This window comes from Salmo salar, chromosome ssa18 (assembly GCF_905237065.1).
Source record: "Salmo salar chromosome ssa18, Ssal_v3.1, whole genome shotgun sequence".
Classification (NCBI taxonomy): domain Eukaryota; kingdom Metazoa; phylum Chordata; class Actinopteri; order Salmoniformes; family Salmonidae; genus Salmo; species Salmo salar.
The window spans coordinates 62,047,192-62,064,852 of NC_059459.1; the positions used below are offsets into that span (position 1 = coordinate 62,047,192).

The window sequence follows — 17,661 nt, forward strand, 5'->3', positions numbered from 1 at the left end:
TGTTCAAGAGGAATGATAACAATACATTACTGATGACAATGTTTTTGCCCTTGAAGAACCAATAATGTAATCACTAATGATTGTTTTAACAATGTAAGAATAACTACTCATATTATATTTAATACTACTATTACTACTACTAATGCTACTGCTACTTCTAATGCTACTGCTCCTTCTGCTACTACTACTACTACTACTACTACTACTTCTACTACTACTTCTACTACTTGTACTAATGACACTATGTGTTATTCATCTCTACACCTTTTTATAAGGCGGGTATTATCGACTGAGGCAAACATATCATTGTGCATTGTATTCTGCAGTTCACCAAGCCATAACAAAGTCAAGTGTATGCCGGGCCCTTATTTAGAGGATGAAAAACAATGTCCTGGGGCGACGAATGAGTGAGGGTGTTTGGAGAAAACTTGCTTTTGTGGCAGGGACCCAAAGCTTCTGATGAACAACTTAGCCCGCAGGCACAAACATCTCGCATCTAACAATGGTAACATTGAGAGAGCCACCTCACTCAGTATATCAGTGTCTCAGCCAACTCTCTGTCTCTCTATCTCTCTCCCCTCTCTCTCTGTCTCTCTCTATCTCTCTCCCCTCTCTCTCTGTCTCTCTATCTCCCTCCCCTCTCTCTGTCTCTCTATCTCTCTTCCCTCTCTCTCTGTCTCTCTATCTCTCGCCCCTCTCTCTCTGTCTCTCTATCTCTCTCCCCTCTCTCTCTGTCTCTCTATCTCTCTCCCCTCTCTCTCTGTCTCTCTATCTCTCTCCCCTCTCTCTCGGTCTCTCTCTCTCTCCCCTCTCTCTCTGTCTCTCTATCTCTCTCCCCTCTCTCTCTGTCTCGCTATCTCTCTCCCCTCTCTCTCTGTCTCTCTATCTCTATCTCTCTCCCCTCTCTCTCTATCTCTTTCCCCTCTCTCTCTGTCTCTCTATCTCTCTCTCCCCTCTCTCTCTGTCTCTCTATCTCTCTCCCTATCTCTCTCTCTGTCTCTCTATCTCCCTCCCCTCTCTCTCTGTCTCTCTATCTCTCTCCCCTCTCTCTCTGTCTCTCTATATCTCTCCCCTCTCTCTCTGTCTCTCTATCTCTCTCCCTATCTCTCTCCCTATCTCTCTCTCTGTCTCTCTATCTCTCTCCCCTCTCTCTCTGTCTCTCTATCTCTCTCCCCTCTTTCTCTCTCTCTATCTCTCTCCCCTCTCTCTGTCTCTCTATCTCTCTCCCCTCTCTCTCGGTCTCTCTAGCTCTCTCCCCTCTCTCTCGGTCTCTCTATCTCTCTCCCCTCTCTCTCTGTCTCTATCTCTCTCCACTCTCTCTCGGTCTCTCTCTCTCACTCCCCATTACATGTATCTGATTGAGTAATGTTGATTTATCCACACAAATACTATTGAGTTACACTTTAAGGGCAAAATTAGATATAGGAGCGTGTTGCTGAATATATATTTTATTGGTTAAATAAAATAGGCGGTTTTATAACAATGAACAATGTGGGCACACTTGAGAAATATGTCATTTCAAATAACTTTTGATTTAGCAATTATCCAGTTCTGGCTATGTGAAAATTACAGGTTTGATTAGACAGTGAAGTTCAGTTGTGCCTACTAAAGCAATGTTGTAAAATTGTTTGAATGTCATTGAAATGATTGTTTGAAAAACACGCGATTCAACCTGAGCCAAAGCCACAATTAAATGATTCGTCCTTGACATGTTTTGGTGGGTTAAAGCCTACAGAATATGATATGCAGTGTATGCATTCATATACCTAAAGTATGTAACATGAAAATGTCAACATTTCTTGAAAAGTTGTTGACATTTCTTGCAATGTACACCTTAAACATAGTGACTACACATGCTCAGACACATTACAGTACAAGCTATAACAGAAATACAATATGGCCGCAATACGACTAGCTACTGTTTTCAAGCCTGTTCTCTCTTTGAATATAATTGGATGAGACTAGTTATTAGATTTACAACCCCATGCTACGTCTAACCTTGTGGTTTTTATGTTCTTGGGTCAAGAACAAGAATCTTGGCACAGTTAGGGGAGTGTAATACGTCAGGCTATTGTTGATAAATGTGGGCAAGGGTGGGATTTCTTTCGAGCACTCATTACCTATAATGGGTGAACTTTGTCATGTAGTCCATGAACCAACTGTCCTTCAATAAGATGGATTCAAGACAAAGGCAATCCAGATGCTTGCCTATAATACAGTGTTTCTCTGCTTTTGCATGAGATAAGTCGAGTTTGTTCCCTATTATGTCTGGCAATGTAGTGATCTTTTACAGGTGACGCCACATCTGGAACAGATGGTGAATATCATAAGATGAACACTGTTACAAGGAGATTAGCATGAACTCAATAGTGTGCCAATAGGCATTATTCTGATGCTCTATATACGTCATGTTTACTCATCTACACAAAAGTATGTACATACAAAAGTATGCGGACACGTGCTCGTCGAACATCTCATTCCAAAATCATGGGCATTGATATGTAGTTGGTCCCCCCTTTGCTGCAATAACAGCCTCCACTCTTCTGGGAAGGCGTTCCACTACATGTTGGAACATTGCTGTGGGACTTGCTTCCATTCAGCCACAAGAGCATTAGTGAGGTCATGCACTGATGTTGGGCGATTAGGCCTGGCTAGCAGTTGGCGTTCCAATTCATCCCAAAGGTGTTTGATGGGGTTGAGGTCAGGGCTTTGTGCAGGCCAGTCAAGTTCTTTCACACCAATCTTGACAAACCATTTCAGTATGGACCTTGCTTTGTGCACGGGGGCATTGTCATGCTGAAACAGGAAAGGGCCTTCTCATAAACTGTTGCCACATAGTTGGAAGTACAGAATGGTCTAGAATGTCATTGTATGCTATAGTGTTAAGATTTCCCTTCACTGGAACTAAGGAGCCTGAACCATGGAAAACAGCCCCAGACCAGTATTCCTCCTCCACCAAACTTTACAGTTGGCACTATGCATTGGGGCAGGTAGCATTCTCCTGGCATCCGCCAAACCCAGATTCGTCCATCGGACTGCCAGATGGTGAAGTGTGATTCATCACTCCGGAGAACGTGTTTCCACTACTCCAGAGTCCAATGTTGGTAAGCTTTGCACCACTCCAGCTGACGCTTGGCATTGCATATGGTGATCTTAGGTTTGTGTGCGGCTACTCGGCCATGGAAACCCATTTCATGAAGCTCCTGACTAACAGTTATTGTGCTGACGTTGCTTCCAGAGGCAGTTTGGAACTTGGTGGTGAGTGTTGCAACCGAGGACAGACAATTTGTACGTGCTACGTGCTTCAGCACTCTACATTGTAGTATATAAAGTGGGAAACCCCTCCAACCACTATGGCAGGGTTCCCCAACTGGCAGCCCACGGGTGAATTTATTTGGTGACCCAAGTTTAAAAAAAAACATTAAATACTGTAAAAACCTCAGCGATTCAGCTCCATGTGATTTTAATTTTGGAAATCTGTTCCAAAGTATTCCCTCGCATAACAGAGCGATATATGTGATCGTATACAAATGTAAGCAAGGTTTGAAATGATTATGTTTTAGTCAAATATTATATCTGTTTGGGCTTCTTGTGGTCAATTTGCATTCGACAAATTATTAGTCATTATGTTCCGGCCCCCTGAACATCTGCTCAAGAAAAAATCATCCCACGGCTGAATCTAGTTGATGATTTCTGCACTATGGTGTCCCCATATACTGTATGATAACGAAAACATTACAAATGCTAATGATATGTAAATGTCGCTAATTATGTCAAGAATCACAGAGTGTTCTCAGAAACTGCATATTGACTGAGGGTAATACATATATTATACCGGCTGTGTATTATACACAAACAACAACAACAACAAACACCCTCACTGTGGTACACTAAATCTCTGGAGAGCTCGACTAATCCCAAAAACACTGATGAGCTTTTGAATATCAGAAATTATGGGAGGTGGTGAATTCCCCTTTGACATGTGTTATTGGATACACCATCAAGTCCTATAATGCAAATTGGTGCCATTGATTATTTGTGCTTAAGGTAAGGCTGATCTGAACTGATAGACATATTTGTTTTTGTCACACAGAAAATATTGTTTTGTTGATTTGATCAATCCAAATGACATCATCCATATTGGCAACACTTTACAATGAGGTGTCCTTTCAAGGGATTGCAAAGGGTTGATTTAAGTGATAATACCCGAGAAGCTGGTGTTTGGAGGATATTGGAATGGGTGTTTTTAGGCCCGAGACAAATGTATTCATACTATTTCATCCTTCCACGAGATATAGTCCTGACACAAATCTAGGGTCGCTACCCAAGCCGGCTGGTCGTTTGTTCTATCAGTTCGGTTGCCAGAGACACGAGCCAGTCGTTAAGTATTTTTGTTCTAAATCTATGTTGTTCGTTATAAATGTTTCATTGCCATGATGGCTGGCAACGTTCTTATCCCTTCTTTGCTAGCTAGCTAACTTTGGCTAACATAGTCACGTCAAACAGTGCAGCCAGAATAACAATTGCTCTCTCGCCAGGCCACTGTTTAGAAGAGATAGCCAACTACAGAGCTAACACAATCACTTCAAACTGAAGCTGGAATGACAGCAAACTAGTTGCATTTTGTGTGTTTCTATTGACATTTCTTCGTATACAGTGCATTCGGAAAGTATTCTGACCCCTGGACATTTTCCACATCACAGCCTTATTCTAAAATGGATTACATTGTTCCCTCCCCCCCCTCATCAATCTACACACAGTACCCCATAATTACGAAGTGAAAACTGATTTTTCGAAAATATCACATTTACATAAATATTCAGACCCTTTACTCAATACTTTGTTGAAGCACCTTTGGCAGCGATTACAGACTCAAGTCTTCTTGGGTATGACACTACACCCTTGGCACAGCTGTATTTGCAGAGTTTCTCCCATTCTTCTCTGCAGATCCTCTCAGCTCTGTCAGGTTGGTGGGGGAGCATCGCTGCACAGCTATTTGAAGGTCTCTCCAGAGATGTTTGATCGGGTTGAAGTCTGGGCTCTGACTTGGACACTTATGGACATTCTGAGACTTGTCCTGAATCCACTCCTGCGTTGTTTTGGCAGTGTGCTTAGGGTCGTTGTCCTGTTGGAAGGTGAACCTTCACCCCAGTCTGAGGTCCTGAACGTTCTGGAGCAGATTTTCATTAAGGATCTCTCTGTACTTAGTTCAGTTTCTTTCCCTTGATCCTGACTAGTCTCCCAGTCCCGGTCGCTGAAAACATCCCCACAGCATGATGCTGCCACCACCATGCTTCAACATAGGGATGGTTCAATCTTGGTTTCTTCAGACCAGATAATCTTGTTGCTCATGGTCTGAGAGTCCTTTAGGTGCCTTTTGGCAAACTCCAAGCAGGCTGTCGTGCCTTTTACTGAGGAGTGGCTTCCGTCTGGCCAATCTACCATAAAGGCCTGATTGGTGGAGTGCTGCAGAGATGGTTGTCCTTCTGTAAGGTTCTCCCATCGTCACAGAGGAACTCTGGAGCTCTGTCAGAGTAACATCAGGTTCTTGGTCACCTCCCTGACCAAGGCCCTTCTCCCCCGATTGCTCAGTTTGGCCTGGCGGCCAGCTCTAGGAAGAGTCTTGGTAGTTCCAAACTTCATCCATTTAAGAGTAATGGAGGCCACCGTGTTCTTGGGGACCTTCAATGTTGCAGAAATGTTTTAGCACCCTTCCCCAGATCTGACCTTATATAGACAGGTGTGTGCTTTTCCAAATCATTTACCACAGGTGGACTCTAATCAAGTTGTAGAAACATCTCAAGGATGATCAATGGAAACTGGATGCACCTGAGGTCAATTTCGAGTCTCATAGCAAAGGGTCTGAATACTTATGTAAATACTGAATACTGTTTTTTATATTTTATAAATTAGCAAAAAAATCTAAAAACTTGTTTTTGCTTTGTCATTATGGGGTATTGTGTGTAGACTGATGATTACATGTTTTTATTTAATACATTTTAGAATAAGGCTGGAATGTAACAAAATGTGGAAAAAGGGAAGGTGTCTGAATACTTTCTGAATGCACTGTATAGCCATAAAAAGTATGCTGATTCATGATTTCAACTGGCTGATGAAAGCTGCGAGACCTGTCTGTCTCGTCCCGACTCCGAGACGTTCATTTTCATAGGACAGCTGGAGATCAAATTTCAAAATTAAAACATTGTTGGAAATGTCGGAGAGACTAGACAGCAAGGTTATTACAAATCTTTGGTGTTGAACCAAATGGTAGTCTAAAAGAAATGGGAGATAACGTCTAGATGCTTTTTACAGTGTAGATCTAGTATCTAAATTGCCTTGCTGAGCTGATGGGACAGTGGATTGCACAGTCAGATGGAACAGAGTAAATATACACTACCGTTCAAAAGTTTGGGTTCACTTAGAAATGTCCTCGTTTTTGAAAGAAAAGCACATATATTTTTGGCTAAAATAACATCAAATTTATCAGAAATACAGTGGATACATTGTTAATGTTGTAAATGACTATTGTAGCTGGAAACGGCTGATTTTTAATGGAATATCTACGTAGGCGGACAGAGGCCCATTATCAGCAACCATCACTCCTGTGTTCCAATGGCACGAAACAGACGCTTCACAAGTCCTCAACTGGCAGCTTCATTAAATAGTACCCGCAAAACAGCAGTCTCAACGTCATCAGTGAAGAGGCGACACCGGGATGCTGGCCTTCTAGGCAGAGTTCCTCTGTCCAGTGTCTGTTCTTTTGCCCATCTTAATCTTTTATTTTTATTGGCCAGTCTGAGATATGGCTTTTTCTTTGCAACTCTGCCTAGAAGGCCAGCATCCCGGTGTCGCCACTTCACTGTTGACGTTGAGACTGCTTTTGCGGGTACTATTTAATGAATCTGCCAATTGAGGACTTGTTTCTCAAACTAGACACTCTATTGTACTTGTCCTCTTGCTCAGTTGTGCACTGGGGCCTCCCACTCCTCTTTCTATTCTGGTTCGAGACAGTTTGCGCTGTTCTGTGAAGGGAGTAGTACACAGCTTTGTACGAGATCTTCAGTTTCTTGGCAATTTCTCACATGGAATAGCCTTCATTTCTCAGAACAAGTATAGACTGACGAGTTTCAGAAGAAAGATATTTGTTTCTGGCCATTTTGAGCGTGTAATCGAATCCACAAATGCTGATGCTCCAGATACTCAATTAGTCTAAAGAAGGCCAGTTTTATTGATTCTTTAATCAGAACAACAGTTTTCAGCTGTGCTAACATAATTGCAAAAGGGTTTTCTGATGATCAATTAGCCTTTTAAAATGATAAACTTGGATTAGCTAACACAACGTGCCATTGGAACACAGGAGTGATGGTTGCTGATAATAGTCCTTTGTATGCCTATGTAGATAGTCCATTTAAAATCTCTTGTTTCCAGCTATTATAGTAATTTACAACACTAACAAAGTCTACACTGTATTTCTGATCAATTTTATGTTATTTTAATGGACAAAAGAAATGTGCTTTTAAAAAAAAAAACAGGGACATTTCTAAGTGACCCCAAACGTTTGAACGGTAGTGTACATTTCAGCATCATAGAGTTAGCCGGTGGTAACTTGTGGAATAGGCACCGGCTGGAATGTGGTATTAACCAATCAAAATCCATGATTAGACACACCCGTTGTATAAACATAATTTATAGACAGTTAAGTATCATACATGAACAGCTATAGCTCATTGGTTGAAACTGAGTTATTGTCGTTATGGTGCTTGCAAAATAATGGGTCTGCTGACAGTGAGGATAGAATGTACTCAATGACAGCCACTTTGTCAGAGGGTACAAGTCAATCTGGGGCTTGCATGGCACCAGCCTCCTACCACAGCTGTCTCTCTCAAAGCCATGAACCAGACTATATGACAGCTGTTATGTCGCAAATCAATGTATCGATTCTCCTTTACTGGGGTAGTGTTAATCTCAGCAAGAATCATAAAGATCCTATTCAATGAATTAGTATTCTAATTCCTAATTCAACAGCAAGATGCACTTTGTTGTTGTGTGTCAGTTCAGTTTGTCCAGTGCAGAAAAAAAGATCTCCTTGTTACAATAGTTAGATATAGAGTTAAAGGAGCTACTGAGCAATACAATCAAGGATTTCCCACGAAGACCAACCAGCACATACTGATTTGATTTGTATTAAGTTTGGGCATTTAATCAGGCTTTGGATCAATTCAACATGTACAGTATGAATGAATTGCCCATTATTTTTAGAGTAGAATTTCCAATTGATTGAGTTCAAATGGATTGATTCCAACCCCAGAATATGTACAGTATGTCTACACAGGGAGTTCTAACATACTTCATAGAATGAGACCTTGGAGAAAATAATATCCAATACTTGTATTTTATTTTATCCTTATACATCAATCTAAGGTACAGACCAGGCCTGTGTATCCTTTGCCAAGGTGCTGTGCCTTTGTAGATGAGCCCACGTCGCGTCATCACTCTCTGTTTGTGCATCTCGGGACAACACTGTTCATAACCTAGGGGTGGAGCGACAGAACTTGCATCCCCACCAAAACAGACTCTCATCCAATTACTGAGTCAATCTTCCCTCGCCGCAATGCGCCGTTAAAACCCTCACCATTCCGATCAAGTGAACCAGTCATCGTACAATTAATTTCACCCCCATCAAGCTATCGTCTCTCACTCTTCAGATAACGATCTCCTAAGCGGATATATCTAATCTGACATGTCGAGACGACGGACGAGATTTACTTGTTAATGACCACTGGCCAAATCAAATCACATTTATTTGTCACATGCTTTGTAAACAACAGGTGTAAACTAGCAGTGAAATGCTTACTGGGTCCTTCACAACAATACACAGTTAAAGATAAAGACAAAAAAAGTGACTAGGCAACAGGATAGATAATAGACAGTAGAGTATGTCGTTTGTGTGAAAGTGTGTGTTTGTCTATTTGAATTTCTGTGAGTATGAGTGTGTGTGTGGCGTCAGTAGGCATGTGTGCGCGTGTTATGTGTGTGTTGGCATGTCAGTGTAAGTATGTGTGAGTGTGTGAGTAGAGTCCAGTGTGTGTGTTGGGGTGTAAGTATGTGTGAGTGTGTGGGTAGATTCCAGTGTGTGTGTGTGTGTGTGTGTGTGTGTGTGTGTTGGGGTGTCAGTGTAAGTATGTGTGTGAGTGTGTGGGTAGAGTCCAGTGTGTGTGTGTGTGTGTGTTGGGGTGTCAGTGTAAGTATGTGTGAGTGTGTGGGTAGAGTCCAGTGTGTGTGTGTGTGTGTGTGTGTGTGTGTGTGTGTGTGTGTGTGTGTGTGTGTGTGTGTGTGTGTGTGTGTGTGTGTGTGTGTGTGTGTGTGTGTTGGGGTGTAAGTATGTGTGAGTGTGTGGGTAGAGTCCAGTGTGTGTGTGTGTGTGTGTGTGTTGGGGTGTCAGTGTAAGTATGTGTGAGTGTGTGGATAGAGTCCAGTTTGTGTGCATAGAGTTAGTGCAGGAGAGTTAGTCACGAAGTACGATGATTCGGCAAAGTGCAGAAGGCGAAAACCAAACCAACCCCCTAGGTGATATTACAGACAACACTACCCCCCCCCCAATTCTCAGCCAAGATACCCAATATGTCTCTTTTCTCAGAATGTCTCAGAACGTGTCAGTGACCGATGATGGATGGCGAAGCGTATAGTCTTACTTTCACGGTCAATTAACAGTTTGTGGAGATTAGAGCACTTAATGGTTGCTGAGTTCATGATACCAAAAAAAACACAGGAGGGGATTATGAGACTTTGGAGCTGTCGCAAAGTTTGCCCTTGAACCTCAAAAAAGATTGATTGCGATGATTAAGTTTCATTTGGGTTGAGTTCGGAAGTAGATATATTGACATTAAGCCAAGCAGCTGTATCGTAAAATCTTACACAATCAGTAATATTGTTTTAAAATGACTTTTTATAGCCATGCCCCCAACTGTACTGGAACACTGTATGACACTGTATTGAATTTGAACCAGATAGAAATACTACTTATTTGTTCCAGCTGTGCTAGTTCTAATGTATATGAAGTTGGTTGTGTTCTACTAACCCATTCTACGTTTACATGTGAGTAACTACTCATTTGTGGTGACCTCTTCCCGCCCGAGACATACAGTACCAGTCAAAAGTTTGGTCACACCTACTCATTCAAGGGTATTTCTTTATTTTTACAATTTTCTAATTTGTAGCATAAAAGCGAAGACATCAAAACTATGAAATAACACATGGAATATGTAGTAACCAAAAAAGTGTTAAACAAATCACCATATATTTTATATTTGAGATTCTTCAAAGTAGCCACCCTTTGCCTCGATGACAGCTTTGCACACTCTTGACATTCTCTCAACCAGCTTCACCTGGAATGCTTTTCCAACAGTCTTGAAGGAGTTCTCACATATGCTGAGCACTTGTTGGCTGCTTTTCCTTCACTCTGCGGTCCAACTCATCCCAAACCCAAACCATTGGGTTGAGGTCAGTGATTGTGGAGGCCAGGTCATCTGATGCAGAACTCATCACTCTCCTTCTTGGTCAAATAGCTCTTACACAGCCTGGAGGTGTGTTGGGTCAACGTCCTGTTGAAAAACAAATGATAGTGGGACTAAGTGCAAACCAGATGGGATGGCGTATCGTTGCAGAATGCAGTGGTAGCCATGCAGGTTAAGTGTGCCTAGAATTCTAAATAAATAATAGACAGTGTCACCAGTAAAGCACCCCCACACCATCACACCTCCTCCACCATGCTTCACGGTGGGAACCACATATGCGGAGATTATCCGTTCACCTACTCTGCGTCTCACAAAGACACGGCGGTTGGAAGCAAAAATCTCAAATTTGGACCCATTAGACCAAAGGACAGATTTCCACCAGTTTAATGTCCATTGCATGTGTTTCTTGGCCCAAGCAAGTCTCTTCTTATTATTGGTGTCCTTTAGTAGTGGTTTTTGCAGCAATTTGACCATGAAGGCCTGATTCACACAGTCTCCTCTGAACAGTTGATGTTGAGATGTGTCTGTTACTTGAACTCTGTGAAGCATTTATTTGGGCTGCAAATTCTGAGGCTGGTAACTCTAATGAACTTATCCTCTGCATCAGAGGTAACTTGGGGTCTTCCTTTCCTGTGGCAGTCCTCATGAGAGCCAGTTTCATCGTAGCGCTTGATGGTTTTTGCGACTGCACTTGAAGAAACGTTCAAAGTTCTTGAAATGTTCCAGATTGACTGACCTTCATGTCTTAAAGTAATGATGGACTGTCGTTTCTCTTTGATTATTTGAGCTGTTCTTGCCATAATATGGACTTGGTATTTTACCAAATAGGGCTATCTTCTGTATACCACCCCTACCTTGTCACAACAAAACTGATTGTCTCAAACGTATTAAGGAAAGAAATTCCACAAATTAACTTCTAAAAAAGCAAACCTGTTAATTGAAATGCATTCCAGGTGACTACCTCATGAAGCTGGTTGAGAGTGCAAAGCTGTCATCAAGGCAAAAGGTGGCTACTTTGAATAATTTGTTGAACACTTTTTTGGTTACTACATGATTCCATATGTGTTATTTCATAGTTTTGATGTCTTCACTATTATTCTACAATGTAGAAAATAGTAAAAATAAAGAAAAACCCTGAAATAAGTAGGTGTGTCCAAACTTTTGACTGGAACTGTATGCTCAAAGTCAGTAACCTGCTCCTTACAGTAAAGTATGCAGAGTCATCATTATTAGACACTGCCTTATTACAAAAGCTCCATCACACCGACACTGAAAGAGCTCCTAGCTCCGTTCGGGATTTAACGTGGATTCAGAATGTCATAATGGGCTTGAAAGGCAATCAGATTCCATTAGAGCTGAATTGGGTTAACGTGGAAGCGTGGTGCGCCATGGCCGTTCAGTGTGAGTGTTCTGACAGTTCCTGTCTGCTAGTGGAGAATATTGTCCTCTCTTTGACAGGAGAGGGAGAGAGACTATGGAGAGAGAGAAAGAGAAAGAGAGAGAGAGAGTCAAGTTCCAGGAAAGAATTCAGCGGACTGAGGAAACGGTGCAGATCCGCATCTGTTGATGTGTTGGTATAGATATGTGTGTGTTTGCATGTGTGTGAGACTGTGTCAGGCTCTGTGTGTGTTTGCGTTGGTGTGTGTGTGTGTGCATGCGTGTGTGAAGTTGTGTCAGGGTCCGTGTGTGTGTGTGTGTGTGTGTGTGTGTGTGTGTGTGTGTGTGTGTGTGTGTGTGTGTGTGTGTGTGTCTGAGAGGTCGGCAAGGAAACTCTGTGAAGACGTGATTGGAATAGAGAGGGGAAATAGGGGAATGGGGTGTGGATGAGAGAGTAGATGAATGAGAGAGTGTTGTTTGGGAGGGCCTGGTGAAGGGCTACAGTATGTGTAGGCTGGGTCTATGGCGGATCTGAAGAAATAATTATGATACTATCTTCCTCAATCTACTTACAGTATTCCTTTGTCTTCTGCACTCTTTCGTCACTCACTTCCTCTCCAACCCATGTCTTCCCCACAATCATCTTCCATCTCCAACCCCCCTCTCTCTAATTTACCTTTTCTCTTTCCATCTCCAACCCCCCTCTCTCTAACTTACCTTCTCTCTTTCCATCTCCAACCCCTCTCTCTCTAATTTACCTTTTCTCTTTCCATCTCCAACCCCTCTCTCTAACTTACCTTCTCTCTTTCCATCTCCAACCCCTCTCTCTCTAACTTACCTTCTCTCTTTCCATCTCCAACCCCTCTCTCTCTAACTTACCTTCTCTCTTTCCATCTCCAACCCCCTCTCTCTCTCTAACTTACCTTCTCTCTTTCCATCTCCAACCCCCCTCTCTCTAACTTACCTTCTCTCTTTCCATCTCCAACCCCTCTCTCTCTCTAACTTACCTTCTCTCTTTCCATCTCCAACCCCCCTCTCTCTAACTTACCTTCTCTCTTTCCATCTCCAACCCCCCTCTCTCTAACTTACCTTCTCTCTTTCCATCTCCATCCCCAACCCCTCTCTCTAACTTAACTTCTCTCTTTCCATCTCCATCCCCCCATCTTTCTAACTTACCTTCCTCTCTTTCCATCTCCAACCCCTCTCTCTAACTTACCTTCTCTCTTTCCATCTCCAACCCCTCTCTCTAACTTAACTTCTCTCTTTCCATCTCCATCCCCCCCCTCTCTCTAACTTACCTTCTCTCTTTCCATCTCCAACCCCTCTCTCTCTCTCTCTAACTTATCTTCTCTCTTTCCATCTCCAACCCCTCTCTCTCTCTAACTTACCTTCTCTCTTTCCATCTCCAACCCCTCTCTCTCTCTAACTTACCTTCTCTCTTTCCATCTCCAACCCCTCTCTCTCTCTAACTTACCTTCTCTCTTTCCATCTCCAACCCCTCTCTCTCTCTCTAACTTACCTTCTCTCTTTCCATCTCCAACCCCTCTCTCTCTAATTTACCTTCTCTCTTTCCATCTCCAACCCCTCTCTCTCTAACTTACCTTCTCTCTTTCCATCTCCAACCCCTCTCTCTCTCTAACTTACCTTCTCTCTTTCCATCTCCAACCCCTCTCTCTCTCTCTAACTTACCTTTTCTCTTTCCATCTCCAACCCCCTCTCTCTAATTTACCTTCTCTTTCCATCTCCAACCCCTCTCTCTCTAACTTACCTTCTCTCTTTCCATCTCCAACCCCTCTCTCTCTCTCTAACTTACCTTCTCTCTTTCCATCTCCAACCCCTCTCTCTCTCTAACTTACCTTTTCTCTTTCCATCTCCAACCCCTCTCTCTCTCTCTCTCTAACTTACCTTTTCTCTTTCCATCTCCAACCCCTCTATCTTCCCCTGCCTATCTATTCCTCCCTCATCTTCCTAATTTTCTCCCCATCACTTCTCTCTCTCTAATCCTGCCTCTTACTAACTTCTCTGACTCACTTTCTCTCTCCTATACATTCTCTCTATCTCAAATCCTCTCTTTGTCTCTCTTGCTCACCTTACCTCTCCCCCACTCTATTCTCTGTACCCATCCCTCTTGCCCTCCTGAAAGCTGACACGGTAACACAATGTGACGCTCCCATGCACTCTCTCTCTCTCTCCTCTCTGTGTGGACATCACCTCTCACCGTGCGACTACAGGCATTTACCAGAACTCTCCCGGCGTAGCCGATTGATCACGGTCATTGTGTCTGCCCGAGCCTTCCATTTTACACTTCAGTGTTCATGAAAAGGTGCTTTTGCCGGCCCGATCCACCCCCCCCCCCCCACACACACACACACACCCACACACACCCACACACACACACACACACACACACACACACACACACACACACACACACACACACACACACACACACACACACACACACACACACACACACACACACACACACACAAACAGAACAAAGTGGAGCGCCTGCTGGCTGATTCCCCAATGACATTTTCACAATCGCACCTTCATCAATTTCACACCCCCGATGCCCTTCTATGGAGGGGGCAGGGGGAGAGGGGGGAGGGAAAATTGACGGGAGAGTGTTTGAGAGAGTAAACATGAGCTTTGACGTTTGGGGAGCGGTGTGAGTTCTGCACAAACAAACAGGGTGTCGTATCCATTGAAGTAAGGGACAGTGCAAGGTCATCGATGCTACACGTACATACACCTATTGTTATGGGAATGGCTTTACATCATTATTGTTCTGTATAAAATAGGTAACGATCATTCTGCATTCTCATGTTAATGATATTGTAAAATCATCTACCGGTGTAGTCCAATATTAATGATGTTTTGAAACTACGAATATGGTTGAACTTTGTATATTGAAGAGACATTCCAATTCATTGTCCCTATCGTAATGTACAAACCTCTGAGTAGTTGAGCCTACTGTTTGCTGCCCCCTATAGTTTGCATCTCTCCCTTTCTCTCTCCCGCAATCCATCTCTTTCTCTTTGATACTGTCATAAATAACACATACGCACTCATATAAATCCAATGACATCATAAACATTGTAATGGAAAATGTCTCGAGGTAAACATCCTACGTCCTCACTTCGTGCTTTCACCTTCGTGACACAAATAGACCTTCAGATAGGCAGCCAGCTGAAACATTTGAGAGGCATTTGAGTGATTGGTGAAGGTACTGTAGGAAAGCATGTAGTTTAGGGGAGGCTAAGTAAATGTACTTGTGTTGGCGAGGCTGAATGCTACCTACGTCAGTAGTCACTTCAAGAAAGCGGAGTGGGAGAGGAGGAACGGGAGGGGAGACAAGTGGAGAGAGACAGGGGAGGAACGGGAGGGGAGACAAGTGGAGAGAGACAGGGGAGGAACGGGAGGGGAGACAAGTGGAGAGAGACAGGAGGGACGGGAGGGGAGGCAAGTAGAGAGAGACAGGGGAAGAACGGGAGGGGAGACAAGGGGAGAGAGACAGGAGGGACGGGAGGGGAGGCAAGTAGAGAGAGACAGGAGGAAAGGGAGGGGAGGCAAGTAGAGAGAGACAGGGGAAGAACGGGAGGGGAGACAAGGGGAGAGAGACAGGGGAGGAACGGGAGGGGAGACAAGGGGAGAGAGACAGGGGAGGAACGGGAGGGGAGACAAGTGAAGGAACGGGAGGGGAGACAAGTGGAGAGAGACGGGAGGGGAGACAAGTGGAGAGAGACAGAGGCGGAATGGGAGGGGAGACAAGTGGAGAGAGACGGGAGGAACGGGAGGGAAGAATAGTGGAGAGAGACGGGAGGAACGGGAGGGGAGAATAGTGGAGAGAGACGGGAGGAACGGGATGAAAGACAAGTGGAGAGAGACGGGAGGAACGGGAGGGGAGACAAGTGGAGAGAGACAGAGGAGGAACGGGAGGGGAGACAAGTGGAGAGAGACGGGAGGAACGGGAGGGGAGACAAGTAGAGAGAGACAGGAGGGACGGGAGGGGAGACAAGTAGAGAGAGACAGGAGGGACGGGAGGGGAGACAAGTGGAGAGAGACAGGAGGGACGGGAGGGGAGACAAATGGAGAGAGACAGGAGGGACGGGAGGGGAGGCAAGTAGAGAGAGACAGGAGGGACGGGAGGGGAGACAAGTGGAGAGAGACAGGAGGGACGGGAGGGGAGACAAGTGGAGAGAGACAGGAGGGACGGGAGGGGAGACAAATAGAGAGAGACAGGAGGGACGGGAGGGGAGACAAATAGAGAGAGACAGGAGGGACGGGAGGGGAGGCAAGTAGAGAGAGACAGGGGAAGAACGGGAGGGGAGACAAGGGGAGAGAGACAGGAGGGACGGGAGGGGAGGCAAGTAGAGAGAGACAGGAGGAAAGGGAGGGGAGACAAGTGAAGGAACGGGAGGGGAGACAAGTGGAGAGAGACGGGAGGAACGGGAGGGGAGAATAGTGGAGAGAGACAGAGGAGGAACGGGAGGGGAGACAAGGGGAGAGAGACAGGGGAGGAACGGGAGGGGAGACAAGTGAAGGAACGGGAGGGGAGACAAGTGGAGAGAGACAGGGGAGGAACGGGAGGGGAGACAAGTGGAGAGAGACAGGGGAGGAACGGGAGGGGAGACAAGTGGAGAGAGACAGGAGGGACGGGAGGGGAGGCAAGTAGAGAGAGACAGGAGGAAAGGGAGGGGAGGCAAGTAGAGAGAGACAGGGGAAGAACGGGAGGGGAGACAAGTGGAGAGAGACAGGGGAGGAACGGGAGGGGAGACAAGTGGAGAGAGACAGGAGGGACGGGAGGGGAGGCAAGTAGAGAGAGACAGGGGAAGAACAGGAGGGGAGACAAGTGGAGAGAGACAGGAGGGACGGGAGGGGAGGCAAGTAGAGAGAGACAGGGGAGGAACGGGAGGGGAGACAAGTGGAGAGAGACAGGAGGGACGGGAGGGGAGGCAAGTAGAGAGAGACAGGGGAGGAACGGGAGGGGAGACAAGTGGAGAGAGACAGGAGGGACGGGAGGGGAGGCAAGTAGAGAGAGACAGGGGAAGAACGGGAGGGGAGACAAGGGGAGAGAGACAGGGGAGGAACGGGAGGGGAGGCAAGTAGAGAGAGACAGGAGGGACGGGAGGGGAGACAAGTAGAGAGAGACAGGAGGGACGGGAGGGGAGACAAGTGGAGAGAGACAGGAGGGACGGGAGGGGAGGCAAGTAGAGAGAGACAGGAGGGACGGGAGGGGAGACAAGTGAAGGAACGGGAGGGGAGACAAGTGGAGAGAGACGGGAGGAACGGGAGGGGAGAATAGTGGAGAGAGACAGGGGAGGAACGGGAGGGGAGACAAGTGGAGAGAGACAGGAGGGACGGGAGGGGAGGCAAGTAGAGAGAGACAGGGGAAGAACGGGAGGGGAGACAAGTGGAGAGAGACAGGGGAGGAACGGGAGGGGAGACAAGTGGAGAGAGACAGGAGGGACGGGAGGGGAGGCAAGTAGAGAGAGACAGGGGAAGAACGGGAGGGGAGACAAGTAGAGAGAGACAGGGGAGGAACGGGAGGGGAGACAAGTGGAGAGAGACAGGAGGGACGGGAGGGGAGGCAAGTAGAGAGAGACAGGGGAAGAACGGGAGGGGAGACAAGTAGAGAGAGACAGGAGGGACGGGAGGGGAGACAAGTGGAGAGAGACAGGAGGGACGGGAGGGGAGACAAATGGAGAGAGACAGGAGGGACGGGAGGGGAGGCAAGTAGAGAGAGACAGGAGGGACGGGAGGGGAG

At 45.3% G+C, this 17,661-nt stretch overlaps 1 protein-coding gene across 30 annotated transcripts in view; it reads right to left on the reverse strand.

Moving 5' to 3' along the window:
* LOC106577623 (receptor-type tyrosine-protein phosphatase delta) overlaps positions 1-17,661 on the reverse strand; it is a 645,315-nt gene that overhangs the window by 222,957 nt on the left and 404,697 nt on the right. The gene's annotated exons all lie outside the window — the stretch shown is intronic.